This window comes from Hyla sarda, chromosome 1 (genome assembly GCF_029499605.1).
Source record: "Hyla sarda isolate aHylSar1 chromosome 1, aHylSar1.hap1, whole genome shotgun sequence".
Classification (NCBI taxonomy): Eukaryota; Metazoa; Chordata; class Amphibia; order Anura; family Hylidae; genus Hyla; species Hyla sarda.
The window spans coordinates 435,864,492-435,887,825 of NC_079189.1; the positions used below are offsets into that span (position 1 = coordinate 435,864,492).

Here is a 23,334-nt window from a genome sequence, read left to right on the forward strand (position 1 = left end):
TGGGCAGGGCCGTTTTTTACTGGTCCAAGCAACTGTCACTCACCGTCACAGGGAGTGATGGGTGAAATACGTCACAGGGGCCTCCAAAGGTCCGTAAGTCTACCCGATCACGTGACCCGCAGGTCCTGCCACACTCTGTACAGGTAATTAACCATTTATATACATTTGTACAATCATATTTATATAAATCCTAAATAACTGCTAGATAAGTAATACCTAGATGAGAGGTGACAAGGGGTGGACTAGATACGAAGAACCCGACGTCCTAGGGACTCTGGCTATGGGGATTTCTACACAGGTACCGTATAGGATGCGGTACCGGGACACCACAAACCCCCTTACTTAAGATAAGTCGACCTCAATGCCTGTCCCCTAAGGCAGAGGGACTAGGACTAGAACAGGATGATCTATGAATTTGCTATTCATCCTAAGTAAACATTGAACACATTTACATTCTCTGATACTCTTATTAGTATCTGGCCTAGACAATAGAAATCTATCTAGACATGAATGCTATCTAGACATGAAGGCTATCTAGACATTAAGGAAGCTATCTAACCTTTAGTTTCTAGCTTCTAAAACATTTGATTAAACTTACTATACAATTAGGTGGCTATCTGACATCTAGTTACTAGCTCCTAAGACATTTTTATTAGCTCTCTACACATTTTACGAGGCTAACTAGACATTAGTACAGCTCTATTTACCTTTAGCATCAAGCTGACTAGACATTTTTATTATCTCACACATTTTTATTATTTTGCGACAATGAGTTAGTTACCTGTTAGTACACATAAGGTATACTGGCTAGCCGGAAGCTAGGTCACAGGGCCGTTTTTTACTGGTCCAAGCAACTGTCACTCACCGTCACAGGGAGTGATGGGTGAAATACGTCACAGGGGCCTCCAAAGGTCCTTAGCCTAAAAACCATAGAGTCTACCCGATCACGTGACTTGCAGGTCCTGCCTCCGTACAGGTAATTAACCATTTATATACATTTGTACAATCATATTTATATAAATCCTAAATAACTGCTAGATAAGTAATACCTAGATGAGAGGTGACAAGGGGTGGACTAGATACAAAGAACCCCGACGTCCTAGGGACTCTGGCTATGGGGACTTCTACACAGGTACCGTATACGATGCGGTACCGGGAGACCACGATTACATCCAGTTACATCCAGTGACTCACAGGTTACATTTTCTTGGAGTTTTTCACTTTTCTTCTCTGTCTTGCTCAGGCCGCTATGAAAACTTGCTTCAACTCTTCCCCTACCTGCATATTTTCCACCCTTACTACCCATTGTACCTCAAATAATGCCTTTCTGGTGCCCTGCATAGTATAAGTGAGTAGGCAAGTGGGTTGGCATGGAGGGGTAGGTAGGTTCCCAGTGGATGGGGATTCCTACTCATTAGGTAGATAAGAAATGTCATTTCACATCATACTGTGAATGGGCTCTAATGTACAGACAGCTGTTGATCATATTTTCTACTATATAGTGACATACAAAAGTCCTGCTACATTGATTAAAAACCAAATGTAACTGTTAATGAATGTAACCTTATTCATGAAATTATCAAAGGGGACAAAAGAGAAAACTCTTTGTCATATGGGAGATCTTCATCTGGAACGTATCCTTCTGTGCCCCATTGACATGATTTATTTGGCCAATTTATATGTACTACAAATGATATGTTCTCCTATAAAGTTAAATGAAAGAACTACTGATATGGAAAGACTTGACTAAAATAACTTTTATAATGAGTTTTATACTGAGCAACTTCTATCATGGGCTCATCCCTATAAAGCTGTACAGCTTGCACACATCAGTTCTGGCACACAGGGAATGCTCTCCTGATGTTTTACAAGAGTGATTATGTCCTGGGAACCCTACAAGTGTAGTCACAGTGTTACAGACGTAGAATTATCCTCTTTATCATTGGCCAGTCTACATGGCTGTGCCCTTCATGTTATCTCTGGCGTGAGAACCGACGGAGAACCATTACCCTAATTATCCTAAATGCCCTGATGCTGTTGTTATGAGGCATATACTGAGTAAATGACATATTTGCCTTTCAGCCGTTACCATTTCTAGTGCATCCATCGTTCACAGGTATATTTCCTTCTTGAAATAAGAATCAAGCCTCGTCCTGCAGAATTACCAGTCAGCACAAATGTTGCTTTTTCCTATACCAATTGCTTCAGGCGGGGAGATCACATGCATTATAATTATTGGCTCATAGTGATGTGCAGTGAATGTTCCCCCACACCTTCAATTACCTTCTTATATCTGTCTCTTAGCTGAACTGATAAATTGTTGTATGTGCAAAACCGTGCTGCACATGGTAACTAGTAACATATGCTTTATCAGCAGAGTTGTACATAGTGAAGAGGGGGGCAACCACCAAAATGTCTTCACCTTCTGGTTTTGGTTTACACCATAACTGTCAATCCATCAAGAGAAGACCAACATTTAGAAGGAAGGTAAAGTATATACATACATTTAACCATTTTTGTGTATATACACAAAGAAGCATCATGAAATACACTTTAAGGGGTCTTAAAAATACCTATTCCCTATCCACAGGGGATGAGTGTCTGATGGTGGGGGTCTGACTACTGGGGCTATCACAGATCAGGAGAACTGCGATCCTGTGCCCACCTGGTTAATGGATGGCAATCAGAGAGGCACACTGCTGTTCACCTCTAAGGGCCAGGTCAAGATACAGCACTTGGATATCTTCATCCTCTTAATAGTTGCAGAGTATCTTTATTTGGCAAACCCAACTATCTCATTAAAGGAACATTCTGGACAGAACTGAGAAAATATGTCTGGTACAGGGCATGGAGGGGCAGTGCTTGACATAGGAATTCTGTCTTTGCTGTTGCTTGGAGCATGTCATGGGCTTGACCCATGTGTGAATTGTTGTAATATGTGTTGCTTTAATCATATAGTACTCTGACTAAGAAATTGGTGGGGATCAGGAAGCAAAGAATTATTTAATTGGGCACTGTCATTAAAATAATTTTTGCATATGATACAGCAGGTAAAATAAATAAGATTTGTAATTTACTCCCTGTCACTTTCATGGCCTTATAAATCAGGCCAATCGGGTTCTCCCTTCTGGTCCACACCGCATTCTGTCTGCTCAAAAGCACAGACTTTGGTCTCCTGTTGGACTGGCATGAGACCAAACTCTGGAAGTGCTGTCTGGCCACAGACAGTGACTAGCACTCGCTTTCTGCTTGTGTATGAAACAGGGAGTGCTATTCACTGCCAATGACCAGACCGCACTTCCTGAGTTTGATCTCCTGCCAGTCCAGCAGGAGACCAAAGTCTGTGCTTTTGAGCAGACTGAATGCGGTGTGGACCAGAAGAGATACAGTGACAACAGGAAGGGTCGGCACTCGAGACCCGTAGTGGTGCGCGCGGAAGGCAGTAAACAGAAAGGAAATAAATCCCGGAACTCACTGTTTTCTTCTGCCAAGTGTAAAGTGTTTATTAACACAATGCTAGTACAAGTGGATGCGTTTCGTCCAAAGCCTTACACTGACATACCATACGTATGTCAGTCTGAGTAAGGCTTTGGCCGAAATGCGTTCACTTGTACTAGCATTGTGTTACTAAACACGTTACACTTGGCAGAAGAAAACAGTGAGAGCTGCGATTTCTTTCCTTTCTGGACCAGAAGGGAGACCCCTAGTGGCCAGATTTATAAGTCCATGAAAGTAACATAAAAATCTATTTTTTACTGGGAGTAAGTAAGTAAGGAAATTACAAACCTTATTTATTTTACCTGCTGTATCATATGCAAAAAATAATAATTTTAAAGACAGTGCCCATTTATGGGATATTCCGGGCTGAAATGATTAATGACCACTCTTTCCACACCCAACAACTCCCCGAATAGCTGTTTTTCACCCCAAACTACACAGTGAATAGGAACAACAGCCATGTGCCATTCATTGTATGGGCCTGGTGCCTTATTACTGCAGCTCAGTTGCCATTTACTGTGTAGTGCAGGGTGCTGAAGAGCTGATGGTGTAGGCACAGTGCCAATCAGTGATTGATGATATATCAAGAGGGTAGGCCATCAATCAATTCAATTCAATATCTAAAAAATACTGCACACATAATAAAAACACCATTTTTATTAGAAATACAAAAAAAATGCTAAAATGAGTCATTTCTACCTCAAAACAATGAACTAAATAAATACCGACCCTTGACAACCCAAACCCCAAGCAAAAGATCTAAACTCGCAGCAAGGATCAGCAAAGAATAATGGGGGGATTTATCAATCAACCTGAAACCCTAATGAAACCTAATAAAACCTGAAAAATGTCTAGTTTTTCCCATAACAACCAATCACAGCTAACATTTTCATATCTTAACGAGCTCTTGTAAAGTGAAAGTTTAGCTGTGATTGGTTGCTATGGAAAAAAACAGACAATTAGGGTTTCAGGCTGATTGATAAATCTCCCCCAATAAGTTACATGTCATATATCTACACACTGGATCTATAACCTACAGTTTGCATATACTACAGTGTGTACCAGCCGACACAGATAAAGCTACTATATTGACCAGAGCACTGACCAGATAAGTGTTCAGTGAAGATCTCCTAAATACTAGGTGTGGAATGGGGAGAAGGGTACAAAAAATAAATGCAGTACAATACAGTGATTAATGGCAAAACGTCTCTTGCCTTTCGGCAAGAGAGGTTTTGCCACTAATCACTGTATTGTACTGCATTTATTTTTTGTACCCTTCTCCCCATTCCACACCTAGTATTTAGGAGATCTTTTTTGTATAGGGACTCTAGGTTAAGGCTTCACCTGTACCCTTCATCCCTATCCCTACCAATCTATGCTATTTATGTGTACCTTATCTGAGGTTATTTAATCAATATTTAAGTAAAAGTTAAGTTTTATCTTCGCCTCATTGGTGTTTTTTCAAGTTGGTAATATAGTCTATACCAGTGATGGCGAACCTATGGCACCGTGCCACAGGTGGCACGCCGAGCCCCCTCTGTGGGCACGCGGCCATAGTTCGCCATCTGACCAAATCTGGCAATTACTTGGTTAACCGGTCACCGGCTCATGCAGCAGCTCGGCATGGCTTCCCACGGTGGCTCTGCCCGGCATCACGCGGCGGCTCGGCACAGCATTTCACTTTCACAGCCCTGCGGTGGATGCCGGCTCCCGTACAGTGCGCCGGGCTGTGGCTTTCTCCCAGCAGTGCTTAGCGCTGGCAGGAAGTCACTTCCTCCCAGCGCTCTATGGTAAAGCAGGAGCCGCGTGGGAGGAAGTAACAGAGTGCAGGCCAGGTACCTGAAATGGGGAGGGAGAATTAAGATTATTCCTCCCCATTTCATATTCAAATATTTAATAATGACAAGGAGAGGATTAGTTGTATGAAGGGAATGGGCTGTATGAGGGGGGGCAGGGAGTGTATGAGGGCGAACATGGGACTGTATGAGGGGGGGACAGGGACTGTATGAGGGGGAACATGGGCTGTATGAGAGGGGAACAGGGAGTGTATGAGGGGGGACAGGGAGTGTATGAGGGGGGACAGGGTGTGTATGAGGGGGGGACAGTGGCTGTATGAGGGGGGACAGTGGCTGTATGAGGGGGGACAGGGACTGTATGAGGGGGAACATGGGACTGTATGAGGGGGGGACAGGGAGTTTATGAGGGGGGACAGGGACTGTATGAGGGGGGACAGGGAGTGTATGAGGGGGGACAGTGGCTGTATTAGGGGGGAAAGTGGCTGTATGAGGGGGAACATGGGCTGTATGAGAGGGGAACATGGAGTGTATGAGGGGGGACAGGGTGTGTATGAGGGGGGGACAGTGGCTGTATGAGGGGGGACAGTGGCTGTATGAGGGGGGACAGTGGCTGTATGAGGGGGGACAGGGACTGTATGAGGGGGGACAGTGGCTGTATGAGGGGGGACAGGGGCAGTAAGAGAGGGGAACATGGGCTACATGAGTTTCATATATCAGTACCCCTCATATAGCTGGTGCCTCTCCTATAGTCCATATTCCCCATCATATGACTGTGTCCTCCCCCTCCTTCTCCAAAGGTAAGAAGAAGAGAGGAGGGGGGGGGGGATAACTGTTAAAAATAAATAAATGAGCATTTCTAAATTTATTAAAAATAAATAACCTGCAGCACCCCTAACCCCCCCCCCACACACACACAGAACCCCTACCCCCACACAGCACACCATCCCCCCACACATCTACATAAACACAGCAGACCCCCACACAGCACCCCTCAAACACATAGCACAGTTGTTGTGTTCTTCTTTTAAAACAAAAGATGTTAATTAGTTATGACAACTGTATGAGTTGTTTTTTCTAAACTCAAACCTCAGTATTCTGATTTATATTGCTGCGCTGGCACTTTGAGGGAAAAAAAGTTGGCGTGCATTACGGTTTGGGCACTCGGGCTCAAAAAGGTTCGCCATCACTGGTCTATACGTTCACCTAGGGCTGTTCATTATAGTGGGTCCTGGTCACCCTTAAAGGGGTTATCCAGGAAAAAACTTTTTTATATATATATCAACTGGCTCCAGAAAGTTAAACAGATTTTTAAATTACTTCTATTAAAAAAATCTTAATCCTTTCAGTACTTATGAGCTTCTGAAGTTGAGTTGTTCTTTTCTGTCTAAGTGCTCTCTGATGACACCTGTCTCGGGAACCGCCCATTTTAGAAGAGGTCTGCTATGGGGATTTGCTTCTAAACTGGACGGTTCCCGAGACATGTGTCATCAGAGAGCACTTAGACAGAAAAGAAAAACTCAACTTCAGAAGCTCATAAGTACTGAAAGGATTAAGATTTTTTTTAATAGAAGTAATTTACAAATCTGTTTAACTTTCTGGAGCCAGTTGATATTAAAAAAACCTTTTTTTTTCCTGGATAACCCCTTTAACATTTGCCAGAAGTGGGTTTATAAAAGTGTTCAGTGAAGGAACTTCTTTATTCCATATGCGGGTGCATGGTGCGGGGAGCAGACTCACAGGGAAGACTTTGGGCAACGGAACATATCGTGTTACTACACTTTGTCAGGTCTTCAGATATATGACATGTAACATATCATTGTTTTGGTCCTGGCTGGTGCTCCCCACCTTTTGCTTGGGGTTTGGGTTTTTAAGGGTGGGTATTTGTTTATTCAGTGGTTTTGGAATGGGGATGACTCATTTTTGTATGTTTTAGTGTTTATGATAAAATTGTCTTTTTGCCATATGTGTGCAGTATTTGGTAGGCGAGGTATTGCAATTGTTTGGTGCTACATATTAAGCTGATGGTAGAAGTGTGTAGGTTTTGATATCAATCATTTACTGTAAATTAAACAAAAATAAAGCACAAAAGAATATAGAGTACCTATGATACTGTGGGGCTTTAATGTTTTCTATGTAGCCTTCTAAAGAATACTTCACTAGAAGTGCCAGAGTAGTTTAGCTCTATTTGCACACAATGCTATTCTGAGCAGTGAACACTAGGTGTCAGTGTAATAACACAAGCCTACATTGTATCATCCTTAGCTATACAGATTTTCAGTATTTCCATACTTGTTAGGCGCTAGGAAATGTTTTGCTCTACTTCCCACACTGGAATAATCACAGAACCATGACAATGTTTTTTTCCTCTTTGTATCGTATTTGAAGTGGCATAGCGACTTCATTCAATGAGCCATTATGAAAGACTGGAATGTTCAGTGAGAAGAGAAAAAATGAACCGAAAACCTATTTACAAAAAGTATTTGTATCCCGCTGAACTATAGATTGAGGACACGTCGAGTCTGCAGCTGATGCTAATGTGTTCTGTACATTTAATGGGTTGCAGACTTGACCCTGTCCCTGTTTTGTTGTAAACCCCAGAACCATGACGCATATCTGCTATGGGACTAAAGAAAAACAAATTTTCTAAATTAAGCACAAGAAAGGCGAAGAAGATGGAAACAAGATATTACACCCCCCTCTTCCCTGACTTATCATTAGCCACATAGCTTCTCATTTCTGAAGTTGATGACTGATTAGGGAGGTAAAACTAGGTCAGAGGGGTACGGAGAGCTTTTTTGGTAGCAGTATATTGCAGCTGCTGCTTCACTCTTTGTGGGATTTCTTGTTACTCTTCATAATTTATTGTTGGCTAAAGCTAAACATAAACTGACTCATTGTCCCAGACATTGACCCGAAAGGTTATTCGCATTCTAAAGTAGAATTACAGACCAGTGTTTCTTTCTTCTACTGCAGAATTCTCCACATGGAGTTCGGTGGCTCTATGCCATTCCCAGTACTGTGTCTGCAATATGACTTTCTCTGGTAAAAAAGAATCCTCCTGGCCCTTTATACACACACTGAACAAAGACACAGGTCTATCATGTTTAAGATTTCTCAATTATACTTACATTGTTATTCGCTTTTATACTTCCATTGTTAATGGGACCAATAAGGCCCCATTCACACCATATATTTGTGTTTAGGTTTGATTCTACATTGGCAACCTGTCAAAAACGAATGCTGGTGTGTGGTTTAACATGCCCATTGATTGTGACTACGCTTGGTCTATTTCTTCAACATATCCTGTTTCTGTGCTGGACTCAAAACATTTCTTGGCCTGCACAGATAAACGTTTCATTTGAGAAATGGACTGAATGTAGTCACATTCAGACTACGGTTTGCCCACTAAATACAATGGGCATGTTAAGCTGTATGTTGGCACAAGGCAGCTCTACCATTAGGTGAGTTAGGCGGCCACCTAAGACCTTGCATTTTTGGGGGCCTAATTCACCCTCCCCTAAAAAAGTCAAATGAGTGGCGATGCGTCAATTGGCCCTCATTTACTAAGAGTATTGTGTAGGTTCCTTTGTGGGTTTTAATTCCCTACAATTTATTTTCCACAGTATTTACTAAGGTTTCCCTTCATTTTCCACTTTCCCTACACTTTGCTTTTTTTTCCACATGCTCTGATCTGTAGGGTTTTCCTCATCTCACATCCACCACATTTTCTGTGGAAACCTAAGTAAATATGTTGTGTTTTTGTGAAAATGTCGGGAACACGCCCCTTTTTGGAGACCATGGCCCCTTTCCCAGGTGACCTTGCCCCTTTTTCTGGGTTTTCTTAGCAAAATGGAGAGTTATTCAAGGTTTTTTCAATTCTGGAGCAAAATCTGGCGCAGACAGAATTCCTGGCGCAATGCGACAGAATCTGGCGCACAACCCAACAAAACATGTCAGGTTTTCAATAGTAAATGAGGGCCATTGTATTGTTCAGGAGCAGGGAACATGAATCCCTGTTCCTGTGCTCAGAGCTCCTCAGCTCTTACCATTCAGGCAGATCGCGATGACGTCATCTCAATGCGGGTGGCCTGCACTAGAAATCCAGCGCCAGAACAGACTCAGGCCCAGGAGGAGGACAGGCAGCGGTGGCCCCGCAGCTCAGAAGCTGAGTCTGAGCGCTACTGCACCAGACAGAGCAGGCACCGGACGGCAGGCAAGGGGGCAATAACAATGGGGGAAAAGAAAGAAGGGAAAGTAAGAGACAGGGGGAATATTAACCCCTTAAGGACCGGAGGTTTTTCCGTTTTTGCATTTTCGTTTTTTGCTCCTTGCCTTTAAAAAATCATAACTCTTTCAAATTTACACCTAAAAATCCATATGATGGCTTATTTTTTGCGCCACCAATTCTACTTTGTAATGACGTCAGTCATTTTGCCCAAAAATCTATGGTGAAGCGGGAAAAAAAATCTTTGTGCGACAAAATTGAAAAAAAAAAACGCTGTTTTGTAACTTTTGGGGGCTTCCGTTTCTACGTAGTACATTTTTCGGTAAAAATGACACCTGATATGTATTCTGTAGGTCCATACGATTAAAATGATCCCCTACTTATATAGGTTTGATTTTGTCGGACTTCTGGAAAAAATCATAACTACCTGCAGGAAAATTAATACGTTTAAAATTGTCATCTTCTGACCCCTATAACTTTTTTATTTTTCCGTGTATGGGGCGGTATGAGGGCTCATTTTTTGCGCCGTGATCTGAAGTTTTTAACTGTACCATTTTTGCATTGATAGGACTTATTGATCACTTTTTATTCATTTTTAAATGATATAAAAAGTGACCAAAAATGCACTATTTTGGACTTTGGAATTTTTTTGCGCGCACGCCATTGACCGAGCGGTTTAATTAATGATATATTTTTATAATTCGGACATTTCCGCACGCGGTGATACCACATATGTTTATTTTAATTTTTATTTACACTGTGTTTTTTTTTTTATTGGAAAAGGGGGGTGATTCAAACTTTTAATAGGGGAGGAGTTAAATGATCTTTATTCACTTTTTTTTTTCACTTTTTTTGTGCAGTGTTATAGGTCCCATAGCGACCTATAACACTGCACACACTGATCTTCTATGTTGATCACTGGTTTCTCATAAGAAACCAGTGATCAACGATTCTGCCGGATGACTGCTCATGCCTGGATCTCAGGCACTGAGCAGTCATTCGGCGATCGGACAGCGAGGAGGCAGGTAGGGGCCCTCCCGCTGTCCTGTCAGCTGTTCGGGATGCCGCGATTAGCCGCGGCTATCCCGAACAGCCCGACTGAGCTAGCCGGGAACTTTCACTTTCACTTTTAGCCGCGCGGCTCAGCTTTGAGCGCGCGGCTAAAGGGTTAATAGCGCGCGGCACCGCGATCGGCGCTGCGCGCTATTAGAGGCGGGTCCCGGCTTCACTATGACGCCGGGCCCGCCGTGATATGACGCGGGGTTACTGTGTAACCCCGCCTTATATCAGAAGAGCAGGACCAAGGACGTACCGGTACGTCCTTGGTCCTTAAGGGGTTAAAGGAGCAGGGTTACTATCAAAGGGGTATTTCACCCACAGACATCTTACCCCCTATCCAAAGGATAGAAGATAAGATGTCTGAACGCAGGGGGCCTGCTGATGGGACCCCCTGCGATCTCCAAGCAGCACCTGGCATTTTGTGCCGGACTGCTGCTCTAGTCTCGGAAGCTTCTGTGTTTCCGGGACTGGAGACATGACTTCACGCCATGTCCCCTCGTGACGTCATGCCACACCCCCTCTAGACCTGACATCATGTCTCCAGTTTCGAAAAACTCAGAGGTTTCTGAGACTAGAGCAGCAGCCCACTTAAAATGCCGGGTGCTGCACGGTGATCGCGGGGAGTCCCAGCAGTGTGCCGCCTGTGATCAGACATCTTATCCCCTTTCCTTTGGGTCGGAGCACAACGGACACAGCCAGGTCCTAACAGTTCCCATTGACTTGAATGGTCTGTCAGTTGTCCGATATTTTAGGGGAATTGAGCGGAAAAAAATACTGCAGGATTTTTTCACCACTCAACTCCCATCTTTTCATGGCGCCCTTTAGTGGAGGTCAGGACTGATGTGAATGAGGCCTAAGATGTCTTCTTTCAAGCAGAAGAAGCCTGATTTTTCAAGGCTGTGTTTTCTAGGTTATGCTTATAGACAATTCCCACACCCATGTTTATTTCTGTCATGTGAGCAGTGCTGGGTCTGTCACAAGATGATACATACATTTTTACATAAATTTAGGTGCACTACTGTGGTAGATTTAAACAGTGACATATGGCTAACCCTCAAACTGATGTTAAAATTAAGACATTAGCCAGTATATCCTTGTATGACGGACATACCTGAGCCCGCACACCAACGCCAAGATTACACATCCACACCTTTCATCTGGTGTAGGATGCCATTATGGCACTTGTGGGCATCCCCCATTGTATGCATTTTATGCTGGGGATCGCCCTTAGCAACAGACCACAAGGGCAGGATCTGCTCCCCCAGTATATATGCACAACTGCATTTGGGGTTGAGCACCTCCTGCCATTTGAAACCATGTTTTTTTCTTGTTGTTCAAATCTTATACTTGAAGGTGTATAAACTCCAAATTTAATGTGCCTTAATCACTATTATAGGTAGCATTTAGGTGCATCTGTGAGGCCGGTAACATATCAGCCTACTTGGGTGGGGCTCATGGCCTTCTACCCTCCTCCCATTGTATGTGTGCCCAGCCACACTGGAGTGAACTGAGAACAGGCTGTGAGTTGGACCTAATGCAGATGTAAGTGCCCACTGGCCCCTGGTATTGCCCATACGGCACAGGTAGGTTAAGTGTTTAGGTCCTGTGCCACTTGAGAAACCTTGGCGTTGGTGTGCGGGCTCAGGTATGTCCTTTATATAAGGATATACTGGCTAATGTCTCAATTTTAACATCAGTGTTGAGGGATAGCCAATGTCATTGTTTACATCTACCACAGTAGTGCACCTACATTCCTGTATTGTATTCTAATTGTTACACGTCCACACCGTCTATCTGGTGTAGGATGCCATTGTGGCACTTGTAGTCCACTGCAGGCATCCTCCATTGTATGCATTTTTATGCTGGGGATCGCCCTGAGAAACGGACCACAAGGGCAGGATCTGCTCCTCCAGCATATATGAACAATTGTACAACTGCATTTGGGGTAGAGCATTTCCTGCCATTTGAAACCACGTTTTTTTCTTGTTGTTGAAATCTGTCACATGATGATCACCAATGTCACTTTAGGATGCGTCTGCAGCAAATGGAGAGAGGCCATTTTAAATAATGTATAGACAGGACAAGCATATATAAATAATAAAAAGTATTTTTTTATTTATTTCGTAAATACTAGTGTATTTTGTATTATATATATATATTTTTTTTATACTGTTGGAGAACATCTCTAAGCTTTCTGGTTATGCTTCTTCCTTTTGGGTCACATTTCATAAGTGTAAGACCGTCTCTTTCTATGGACTTTCCTGCATCAGAGTGCATTTAAAGTGTTCTTATAAATATGATTTAGAGACATGTTAAAAGTTTTGATCGGGATCTAAATGCTGAAACTCAAACTAACCACTAGAACATGTGGGGAGAGAAGAGAAGTACGTTTTTGACCCGCAGTACTACGTAACGGGCACAAAAATCTTGAAGATTACTTGGACTGAAAGACGGACAGTGAAATCGGCGGCATTGGGTGAGCAGTGGAAGGTATGCTAATGTTTATTTTTATTTCGGCAGCCCAGGCATAATGAATAAAATAAATTCACTGGCGTTCTCCTTTTAATGTTTACATATGCATGTGTTTTTTTTTGTTAATGAACCCGTTCAGGATGCAGGGCATATGGGTACGCTGTTGCGTCCTGGTAGTTAAGGACGCAGGGCATATCTGTGCGCCCTGGTTCCATAAACGCTGTTTAAAGCACGCTCACAAGCTGAACGTTATTCATACGTAGTGGGTCCTGATTGCTATCAGCAGCCAGGACCCAGGGTTAATGCTGGACATCGCTGATATGATCGATACCCTGCATTAAACCTGTAGACGCCGCAATCAAAGTTGACTGAAATGGTAGAAAAAAAACAATCCCATCAGCTCAGCGCAGCTGATCGGGACCATCACACTGAAATCACTATGTCCCGGAGAGTGGGAGGGCCCCTACCTGCCTCCTCGCCATTCGATCGGTGCTCTGATGTCCCTAGCCAGGCTCTGCAGGCTTGAACAGCAGAGCACCGATAACACTGATCAATGCTGTTCTATGGAGCAAGATTGATAAGTGTATGCAATCTAAAGATTGCAAGGTATAGCCCCAACTTCCTTTTCCCATTTTTCAAATAAAATAATGTAATCAAAAATAAACATAATCAGTTGTGGCACCGCCACGTGTGTAAATGTCTGAACTATTAAAATATAGGGTTAGTTAAACTGCACGGTTCATGGCGTACACGTAAAAAAAATATCAAAGTCCAAAATTGTGCATTTTTGGTCACTTCATATACCATAAAAAAATTATAAAATAGCTATCAAAAAGTCCCATCACAACAAAAATGGTACCAATAAAAACTACAGACCATGGCACAAAAAATGAGCTCTCATATAGCCCAGTATGCGGAAAAATAAAAAAGTTATAGGGGTCAGAATTTGACAATTTTAACATACTAATTTTGGTGCATGTAGTTAAATAATAGGAGTACAATAAAATGAAAACCTACATAAATTGGGTATCCTTGTAACTGTATGGACCTACAGAATAAAGATAAGGTGTCATTTCTTCCTGAAAAGTGCACTGCGTAGAAATGGAAGCCCCAAAAGCTACAAAATGAAGTTTTTTATTTTTTTATTTTACCCCCAAAATAGATTGTTTTGCTGCAGATTATGTTATAAAATAAGTGAAGTCATTACAAAGTACAATTGGTTATGCAAAAAACAAGTCCTTATATGGGTCTGTAGGTGCAAAATTGAAAGTGTTATGATTTTTAGAAGGGGGGGTGGAAAAAATGAAAGTGCAAAAACAAAAAATTGGCTGGGTCCTTAAGGCCAAAATGGGCCCGAGTTCTTAAGGGGTTAATATTTATTACTTAAAATATGTACATTTTAACCATCCAGCACTATTTATAAGATCTTCTGCAAGAAAAGATGTAAACCATAAATATTTCTATTCTTTCTTTTTCATTTTTCTTGTCCTTACGTAAAATTACATTCATCCTACAGTAGGTTTAAAGGGGAAATCAACAGGCTCTAGAAAGTTAAAACAGAATTGTAAATTACTTCTACTAAAAATGTTTTAATCCTACCAGTACTTGCTGCTGCTGAAGTTGAGTTGTTCTTTTCTGTCTGACGAAAGTGCTCTCTGCTGACACCTCTGTCTGTCTAAGGAACTGTCCAGAGTAGGAGCAAATCCCTATAGGGAACCTCTCCTGCTCTGGACAGTTCCTAAGACAGACAGAGGTGTCAGCAGAGAGCACTGTGGTCAGACAGAAAAGAACAACTCAACTTCAGTAGCTGATAAGTACTGGTAGGATTAAGATTTTTTAATGGGATTAATTTACAAATCTGTTTAACTTTCTGGAGCCAGTTGATATGGAAAAAAAATGGTTTTCACCGGAATACCCCTTTAACCTCTTAAGGACCCAGGACGTATGGGTACGTCCTGGGTCCCGGTCCTGCGATATAACGTGGGGTCACACGGTGACCCCGCATCATATCGCAGCGGGCCCGGCATCATAGTGAAGCCTCGAATAGCGGGCGGCACAGCGATCAGTGCCACGCGCTATTAGAGGCTTCACTATGACCCTTTAGCGCTCAAAGCTGAGCCGCGCGGCTAAAAACGAAAGTGAAAGTTGCCGGTTAGTTCAGGGAGCTGTTCGGGATCGCCGCGGTATAATCGCAGCATCCCGAACAGCTGTAGCACAGGAGGAAGGTCTCTTACCTTCTCCTGTGCTGTCCGATCGCCGAATGAATGCTTCAAGCCTGAGATCCAGGCTTGAGCATTCAATCGCCGAAAACACTGATTGATCCATTCCTATGGAGATGAATCAATCAGTGTAAAAGATCAGTTAATGCAATGTTATAGCCCCCTATAGGAGCTATAATATTGCATAAGAAAAGTGTAAAAAAAATCATTAACCCTTTCAATTATCCCTTCCCCTAATAAAAGTTTGAATCACCCGGCATTTCCAAGAATAAAAAAAACACAGTGTAAATAAAAATAAACTTATGTGGTATCGCCGCGTGCGGAAATGTCCAAATTATAAAAATATACTGCTTTTTAAACCGCACATTCAATGGCGTACTCGCGAAAAAATTCCAAAGTCCAAAATAGCGCATTTTTGATCACTTTTTATACAACAAAAAAGTGAATAAAAAGTGATCAAAAAGTCTGATCAGAACAAAAATGGTACCGCTAAAAACTTCAGATGAGGGCGCAAAAGATGACCATTTTAAACGTATAAATTTTCCTGCATGTATTCATGATTTTTTTCTGAAGTGATACAAAATCAAACCTATACAAGTAGGGTATCATTTTAACCATATGGACCTACAGAATAAAGATAAGGTATCATTTTTGCTGAAAAATGTACTGCGTAAAAACGGAAGCCCCCAAAACTTACAAAATAGTGTTTTTTCATAAATTTTGTCGCACATTGATTTTTTTCCCGTTTCACCGTAGATTTTTGGGTAAAATGACTAATGTCATTACAAAGTAGAATTGGTGACGCAAAAAATAAACCACATATAGAATTTTAGGTGAAAATTTTTAAGAGTTATGATTTTTTATAGTTAAGGAGGAAAAATTGAAAATGAAAAAACGGAAAAAGCCCGGGTCCTTAAGGGGTTAAGCTGTAATATGGCAACATTTTCATAAATATTACTCTCAACAACAACATCTATAGAAAATCTATAATATATAATGCAAGAAAGTCGCAGCACACCCAGGTAGCATATTGTGCAAAATAAGTGAGCTTTATTGGACCATGTTACACGATGTTTCGATGGTCCATCGAAACGTTGTGTAACATGGGCCAATAAAGCTCACTTATTTTGCACAATATGCTACCTGGGTGTGCTGCGACTTTCTTGGAGTATATACCGATGGACGCGGTCTGCGACTGGGACCATTGACATCGTATGCACCCCTATCTACTCCAGCTGCATTGTTGAGGTTGTGCTGCCTACCCTGTGCCTGTATAATATATAATGGATATTATATAGTTTTAGTTTACTAACTGTAGTATTTTAAAATGTACTTTCTTTTATAAATATCTAAAGTTATACTTACTCCCCTTTTAAAAGTTTTCTTAGGGTGCATGCACACCACGTTTTTGCTATCCAGTTCCCGTATACGGTTTTCCTTCAAAAACCGTACTAAAACGTATTGAAAACCGGATGTATTGACTTAACATTGCAAACCGTATTGCAAACGCATCATACGGTTATGTCCGTTTGGCGACTTTTACGGTTGGGCCCGGTTTTTCAGCCGTGTTCGTAACCAAATTATACAGCGTTTTTAGGTCCGGTTGACCAACCGCATCCTAACCGGATACATTTTTATTAACATGGAAGTCAATGAGAACCGGACTAAACCGTATGAGTGTACGGTTGCATCCGTTTTAATCCCTCCGTTTTTATTATTGCACATGCGAAATGCAAGCCGAAAACACCACCCACCTTCTAGAATGTTCTTTCTGGAAAAACTTTATTTAAAAACAAAGCGAACATTGACAGACATATACGTTTTTTTAGGGTGAAAACGGATACGACCGGATTAAACCGTACATCACTATTCAAACCGTATACGGTTTCAAACCGGATACAGGTTGATCTATGTGCACACGGTTTAATATGCTAGAGTCTGGTTTTTGCCTATCCGTTTTTTTTTTTTTTTTTTAAACCTGATACGGGAACTGGATAGCAAAAATTGGTGTGCATGCAACCTTATAGTTTCAAACAGATCCAGTTTATTGAAACATAACATAGCTTCAAGAATGGCAAAAAGGCTGGGATGCAACCCAGCCCGACAATAAGAAAGGCACAGGGTATAACATATACCAAAAACAAAGCACACAGAGCTTGTTAATTAACAATGGGCAAAAGTGGGGTGTGACAACCAGCATGTACAAAAGCAAATGGCATGTCAGCATAGGGACAGCAAATACCTAAGGTTGGGACAATGGGAGGAGGATGGCCAGGGAGCCCACACCCTGGCAAAATGGTCTACGACATCATTCCTCATAGCATTTAGCTTTTCTGATAGCATGATAAGGTTGATTCTGGAGGGATTTTGGAGGGACTGGTGCTAAGTAGGCAAAAGAGGGTTTCAGGGGACAGGGGAGGTCAGTGACAGGATGGCAACAACAGCCACCCAGAAAGAATGAACTATGCAGCAGTATGGTACACAGAGCCAAGACTATTACAACCCCAAAAACAAGGAGGTGATGAAGAAGGGAAGATTGCGTGAAGACGCGATGCTCTGTGTAATACATTTAATGAAGTCTCCATCAAGGAGACCTGCCAGCTGCCTTTGCTCAGCGATTCACAACATTCGTGCCATTGTTTGGGAGATAGGGTGATGTGGAAATCCTCCTCCCACTGTTGCAAAAATGGTAACTTTGAATCCCATTTGGGCAAATTCAAGGCCCAATAATTAATTGAAAGGATACCCTAATGGGGAGGGAAATACAGGGCTTAAATGGGCACTGTCAGATATGAAAACATTTGATATGTTGTAAAGCATGTATAACCAATAGGTTTGGCAATTGCTTTCATTAGAAAATTTTCAGTGTTTCATACTGAAAAAGCCAGTCAAACAACAGCCCCCCCCCCCCCCTGCCTGCTTGGACATATACTAGTCCTGCTTTGTCCATTGGTCATCACCTACGTCATGGACACACTTCCTTGATTGACAGCTGTGAGTGCAGGGCTCACAGCTGGAGGAAAAATCCTCCCACTGTCAGCTTGTGTCCCGCTACTGTCAGTGAGGACAAGCTGGGAGTTGTAGTTTTGCTAATGCTAGGGAAGATGTGAGCAGACGATGAAAAGAAAAGACCTGACAGATTCTCAAATGTTCAGGGGCAGGAGGTGCGTATTGTAGTTTAAATGCCTCTACAGTCATAATTTTTTTGCGAGAAAGTCATGTAGTCTAACTAATTTGTTAGCCACCATGACGCGTGAGTTGGAGACCGGGGGGAAAAAGAGGATTACCTAAAAGAGGGGTGAGAGGAGAAGTAGCAGACTAAAGAGAGAATTTGAAAGGGACCAGAGGGAGAGAGAGTGAAGGGTAAGAAGCAGAGGAAGGGACCAAATGGGAAACAGCAGAGCGAGTCCAAAACAAGGTCGAAGTAGTGCAGGGAAGAAGCAAAGTAGACTTCAACTGCACCCACAAGTTGGCGCCAGAGGGCACCTGAAAAAGGGTCAGTTGGGCAAAATGGGCAGAGTAATAGTATTTAAGAAAATTCGGAACTGAAAGGCCTCCCATTCCTTTATGAAGATACATAATGCTACGGGAAATACAGAGGGATCTATTACGCATATAAAACAAAAGACATTCCTTTGGAAAGCATGTAAATCAGATGCTGGAACAGGAATAGGTAAAGTGTGGAAACAATAGAGAAGGCAGGGGAGAATGCCCATCTTCACAGCATGAAGGAGTCCCACGGGAGATCCGAATCGGCTGTGGGTCATCAGTCGGAAGCTTCAGATATGCTGAGGGCCGAGAGTAAAGTAAATGAAGTAGATGCTCAAAAGGGCCCGAGAAGCCCATACGCATCAGAACCCCAAAAATGTAGGGAGAAGGGAGTTTATTTAATGTGCCAAGATTGAGGTGGGTATTTTGGAGTCCAGGTTAATAAGAGATATAGGCTTGTAGTTGGAGACGAGGTTGTGATCCTTGTTGGGTTTGGGGATGACAGTGATCTAGGCATCTAGGTATTCTGGAGAAAGGAAGGGAGTAGAGAAGAGACATTTATAGAGGGAAGTAAGATGGAGGACCAGGATAGAGGAAAACTATTTATAGTATTGAGCACATAGACCATCGGGCCTGGAGCTTTGCCAAGTTTCAGATCGTGAGATCGTGTCGGCCACCTCCTCAGAGGGGATAGGACCGTTCAAGATAGCAGGTGACAAGGAAGGAAGGGAAATAGTGTTTGGATAGGCGAAGAGCTGGGAAGAAGCTCAAGGGCACAAGTTTAGCGCTGATCCAGGGTCAAGGGTGCAAGATCCAAATAAAGGCTAACTTTCAGAGGCATATCAGGTAGAGTAGTAAGATTCCTAGTAACATTTAGGAGAAAGTCCCTTGTTTAAGGATAATGCAATTTGAGCACAACATCTCTCTGTATCTCAGAGTTCTTAGGCCAGGATAAAGCCCAATGGACCTGGTCCATGCGCAACATATCCGCAAACTGGGGCACAAGCGTGCCAAATAGGGTTTGGCATGCCAGACTAACATAAGGAATCTTGGGACTCCGATAGCCCCAAGATTCCTTATGTTAGTCTGGCATGCCAATTTTTATGGTCCTCTAACTTAAGCTTGAGGGCCTCCAGTTTATCAGTATGCAAATCTATATTATGAAGGTCAGTCTCGGCGGCATCAGCCAGCTCCTCCAGCTTAGTCTCATTATCAGACGCTTGTTGCCCGAGCTCTTGGATTTGGGCTGTAAAATCACCGCTTCTGTAAATTGTGCCATTGGGAGCTTGCCATCTCATCTTCATCAGAGGCCTGGTCAGACTGCTGAGGAGAAGCGGGCGCCATTTTGGGTGTCGGAAAAGCTCGTAATAGCTCCAGGATTGACTGAGAAAGTCCCTGAAAAATCCTTTTTTCTGTTCTTCGTTGTTCATGCTGAAGGAGCTCATAGGATGCTAATAAGAGCTGTTTACCGTGTGGCCGGCACGGAGCTCACATTCCTAGCATTATCACACGTGAGTTGCATGCATGCGCCCTTGAAAAGTTATCTTTTAATACAAATACAGTGGGGATCAAAACTTTGGGCACCCCAGGTAAAAATTTGTATTGATAAAGAAGCCAAGGAAAGATGGAAAAATCTCCAATAGGCAACAAATTACAGATTACACATTCTTATAATATGTCAACAAAAGTTAGATTTTATTTCCACCATTTCCACTTTCAAAATAACAGAAAACAAAAAAATGGCGTCTGTAAAAGTTTGGGCATACTGCAGAATTTATAGCATGCATTGCTCTCTTTGCAAAGCTGAGACCTGCCAGTGTCATGGATTTTTCTCAATCATCATCTGGGAAAGGTTTTAAATGCCCAGACTCATCTGACCAACAATCAGCACCATGGGTTCTTCTAAGCAGTTGTCTAGAAATCTGAAACTGAAAATGGTTGACGCTCACAAAGCTGGAGAAGGCTATAATAAGATAGCAAAACATTTTCAGATGTCAATATCCTCTGTTCGGAATGTAATTAAGAAATGGCAGTCATCAGGAACAGTGGAAGTTAAAGCAAGATCTGGAAGACCAAGAAAAATATCAGACAGAACAGCTCGCAGGATTGTGAGAAAAACAATTAAAAACCCACGTTTTACTGCACAATCCCTCCAGAAAGGTCTGGTAGACACTGGAGTTGTGGTACACTATTCCACTATAAAGAGATACTTGTACAAATATGGTCTTCATGGAAGAGTCATCAGAAGAAAACCTCTTCTACGTCCTCACCACAAAAATCAGCGTTTGAACTTTGCAAATGAACATATAGACAAGCTTGATACATTTTTTAAACAAGTTCTGTGGACCGATGAGGTTAAAATTGAATTTTTTGGCCAGAATGAGCAAAAGTACGTTTGAAGAAGAAGGGGAACAGAATTTAATGAAAAGAACCTCTGTCCAACTGTTAAGCATGGGGGTGGATCAATCATGCTTTGGGGTTGTATTGCAGCCAGCGGCACAAGGAACATCTCACGAGTAGAAGGAAAAATGGATACAATAAAATTTCTGCAAATTTTGGATGCAAACTTGATGCCATCTGTGAAAAAGCTAAAGTTAAAGAGAGGATAGCTTCTACAAATGAATAATGATCCTAAACACACCTCGAAATCCACAGGGGATTACATAAAGAGGCGTAAACTGAAGCTATTGCCATGGCCTTCACAATCTCCTGACCTCAACATAATTGAAAATGTATGGATAGACCTAAAAAGAGCAGTGCGTGACAGACAGCCCAGAAATCTCAAAGAACTAGAAGACTTTTGTAAGGAAGAATGGGCAAAGATACCTCAAACAAGAATTGAAAGACTCTTGGCTGGCTACAAAAAGCGTTTACAAGCTGTGATACTTGCCAAAGGGGGCAGTACAAGATATTAACTCTGCAGGGTGCCCAAACTTTTGCAGACGCCATTTTTTTGTTTTCTGTTATTTTGAAAGTGTAAATGATGGAAATAAAATCTAACTTTTGTTGACATTTTATAAGAATATCTAATCTGTAATTTGATGGCTTTTGGAGATTTTTCCATCTTTCCTTGGCTTCTTTATGCACATTAATACAAATTTTTACCTGGGTTGCCCAAACTTTTGATCCCCACTGTATATGGTATATATTATTTTCTTAATACTGTTTTATTATACTAATAAGTAATATCATTCTTATTCCCTGTAAATAAAATTATCATAAATATAGCATGTTACATATATATATACATTAACTACTTAACTATAAAAGCAGGGTAAACAGTTTATTATCTAACATAAATATACAGTATATTTTATTTTTATTTTTTATTTTTCTTCATTGTATTTCGCCCATACATCTCCCTATGTAATAGGGATGGGCGGCCAACCATTGATGGCAACAATGGGCCTAACAAATGGTCAAATGATCGTTTTGTTTGACCCTCTCCGCAACATTGCTGGAGCCTTGCAATAGGCTCTGTAAGCGAGATTGGCATTTGTTTACAGCGAGCATCTGGATATCAACGTAAGGGTATGATAGTCAAAGACATATCACCTTACAGTAAGATAAGTTTATTGGAGGCAGTAAAACATTTTGCTGATAGCTTGAAAAGGTATATAAACCGAACCGAGATGAAAACTGGAAGAAAAATGTCTTAACTGGTTAACGACCATGGACGTGTATACTCGTCCAATGGCCGCTAACCTGGTATGACACGGGCTCCCAACTCGAGCCCGCATCATACCGGCCGGCCCTCAGCTGATTCTTGTAGCTGACGGCCAGCGTCAATAGCTGACATGCGGCAATAGCCGCGGCCGGCTATTAAAGGGGTTCTCCGGTGCTTACACATCTTATCCCCTATCCAAAGGATAGGGGATAAGATGCCTGATCGTGGGAGTCCCGCAGCTGGGGACACCCACGATCATGCACGTGGCACCCCGTTTGTAATCAGTCCCTGGAGCGTGTTCGCTCTGGGTCTGATTATGGGTGACAAGCTATCATGCCCCCTCCCGTCGGCTTGCATTGAGGGGCGGAGCGCGACGTCACACGGGGGCCGAGGCGTGATGTCACTTCACTGCCAGCCCTGTAATCAGACCCGGAAAGAACACGCTCCGGGGACTGATTACAAACGGGGTGCCGTGTGCATGATCGCGGGCGTCCCCAGCTGCGGGACTCCCGCGATCAGGCATCTTATCCCCTATCCTTTGGATAGGGGATAAGATGTGTAAGCAGAGGAGAACCCCTTTAACTCTTTAGATCGCCGCTGTTATAGATGACAGCGGCTTCTAAAGAACCCTGCAAATGCTCCTTGGTGGTCCAGTGGGGTGGATCGCCACCCCGCAGCGCGATCGCAGAGGAGAGGGGGGGCGATCCCCTGTGCAGGTCCCGGCTCTCGCATTGATAAAGCCTGGCAGGACCAGGCTTCATCAATCGAGTGCAGATCACACAGATTCATCTGATTCTATGGAAACACATTGATCTGTATGAGAAATCTAATGATTCCTCCTAAAAGTCCCCTAATGGTACTAATAAATGTTAAAAAAATAAGTTTAATAAAAGTAAAAAAAACAACAAC

General features: G+C 42.4%; 1 protein-coding gene and 1 long non-coding RNA gene across 2 annotated transcripts in view; one reads left to right on the forward strand and one right to left on the reverse strand.

Moving 5' to 3' along the window:
* The window catches only part of SLC2A11 (solute carrier family 2 member 11), a 116,452-nt gene that overhangs the window by 85,236 nt on the left and 7,882 nt on the right, over positions 1-23,334 (reverse strand). The window lies entirely within an intron of this gene.
* LOC130282782 (uncharacterized) lies at positions 963-13,047 on the forward strand. The gene is made up of 3 exons (XR_008846534.1): positions 963-976; positions 2,375-2,487; positions 12,941-13,047. It is a non-coding gene; the product is annotated as an uncharacterized LOC130282782 (long non-coding RNA).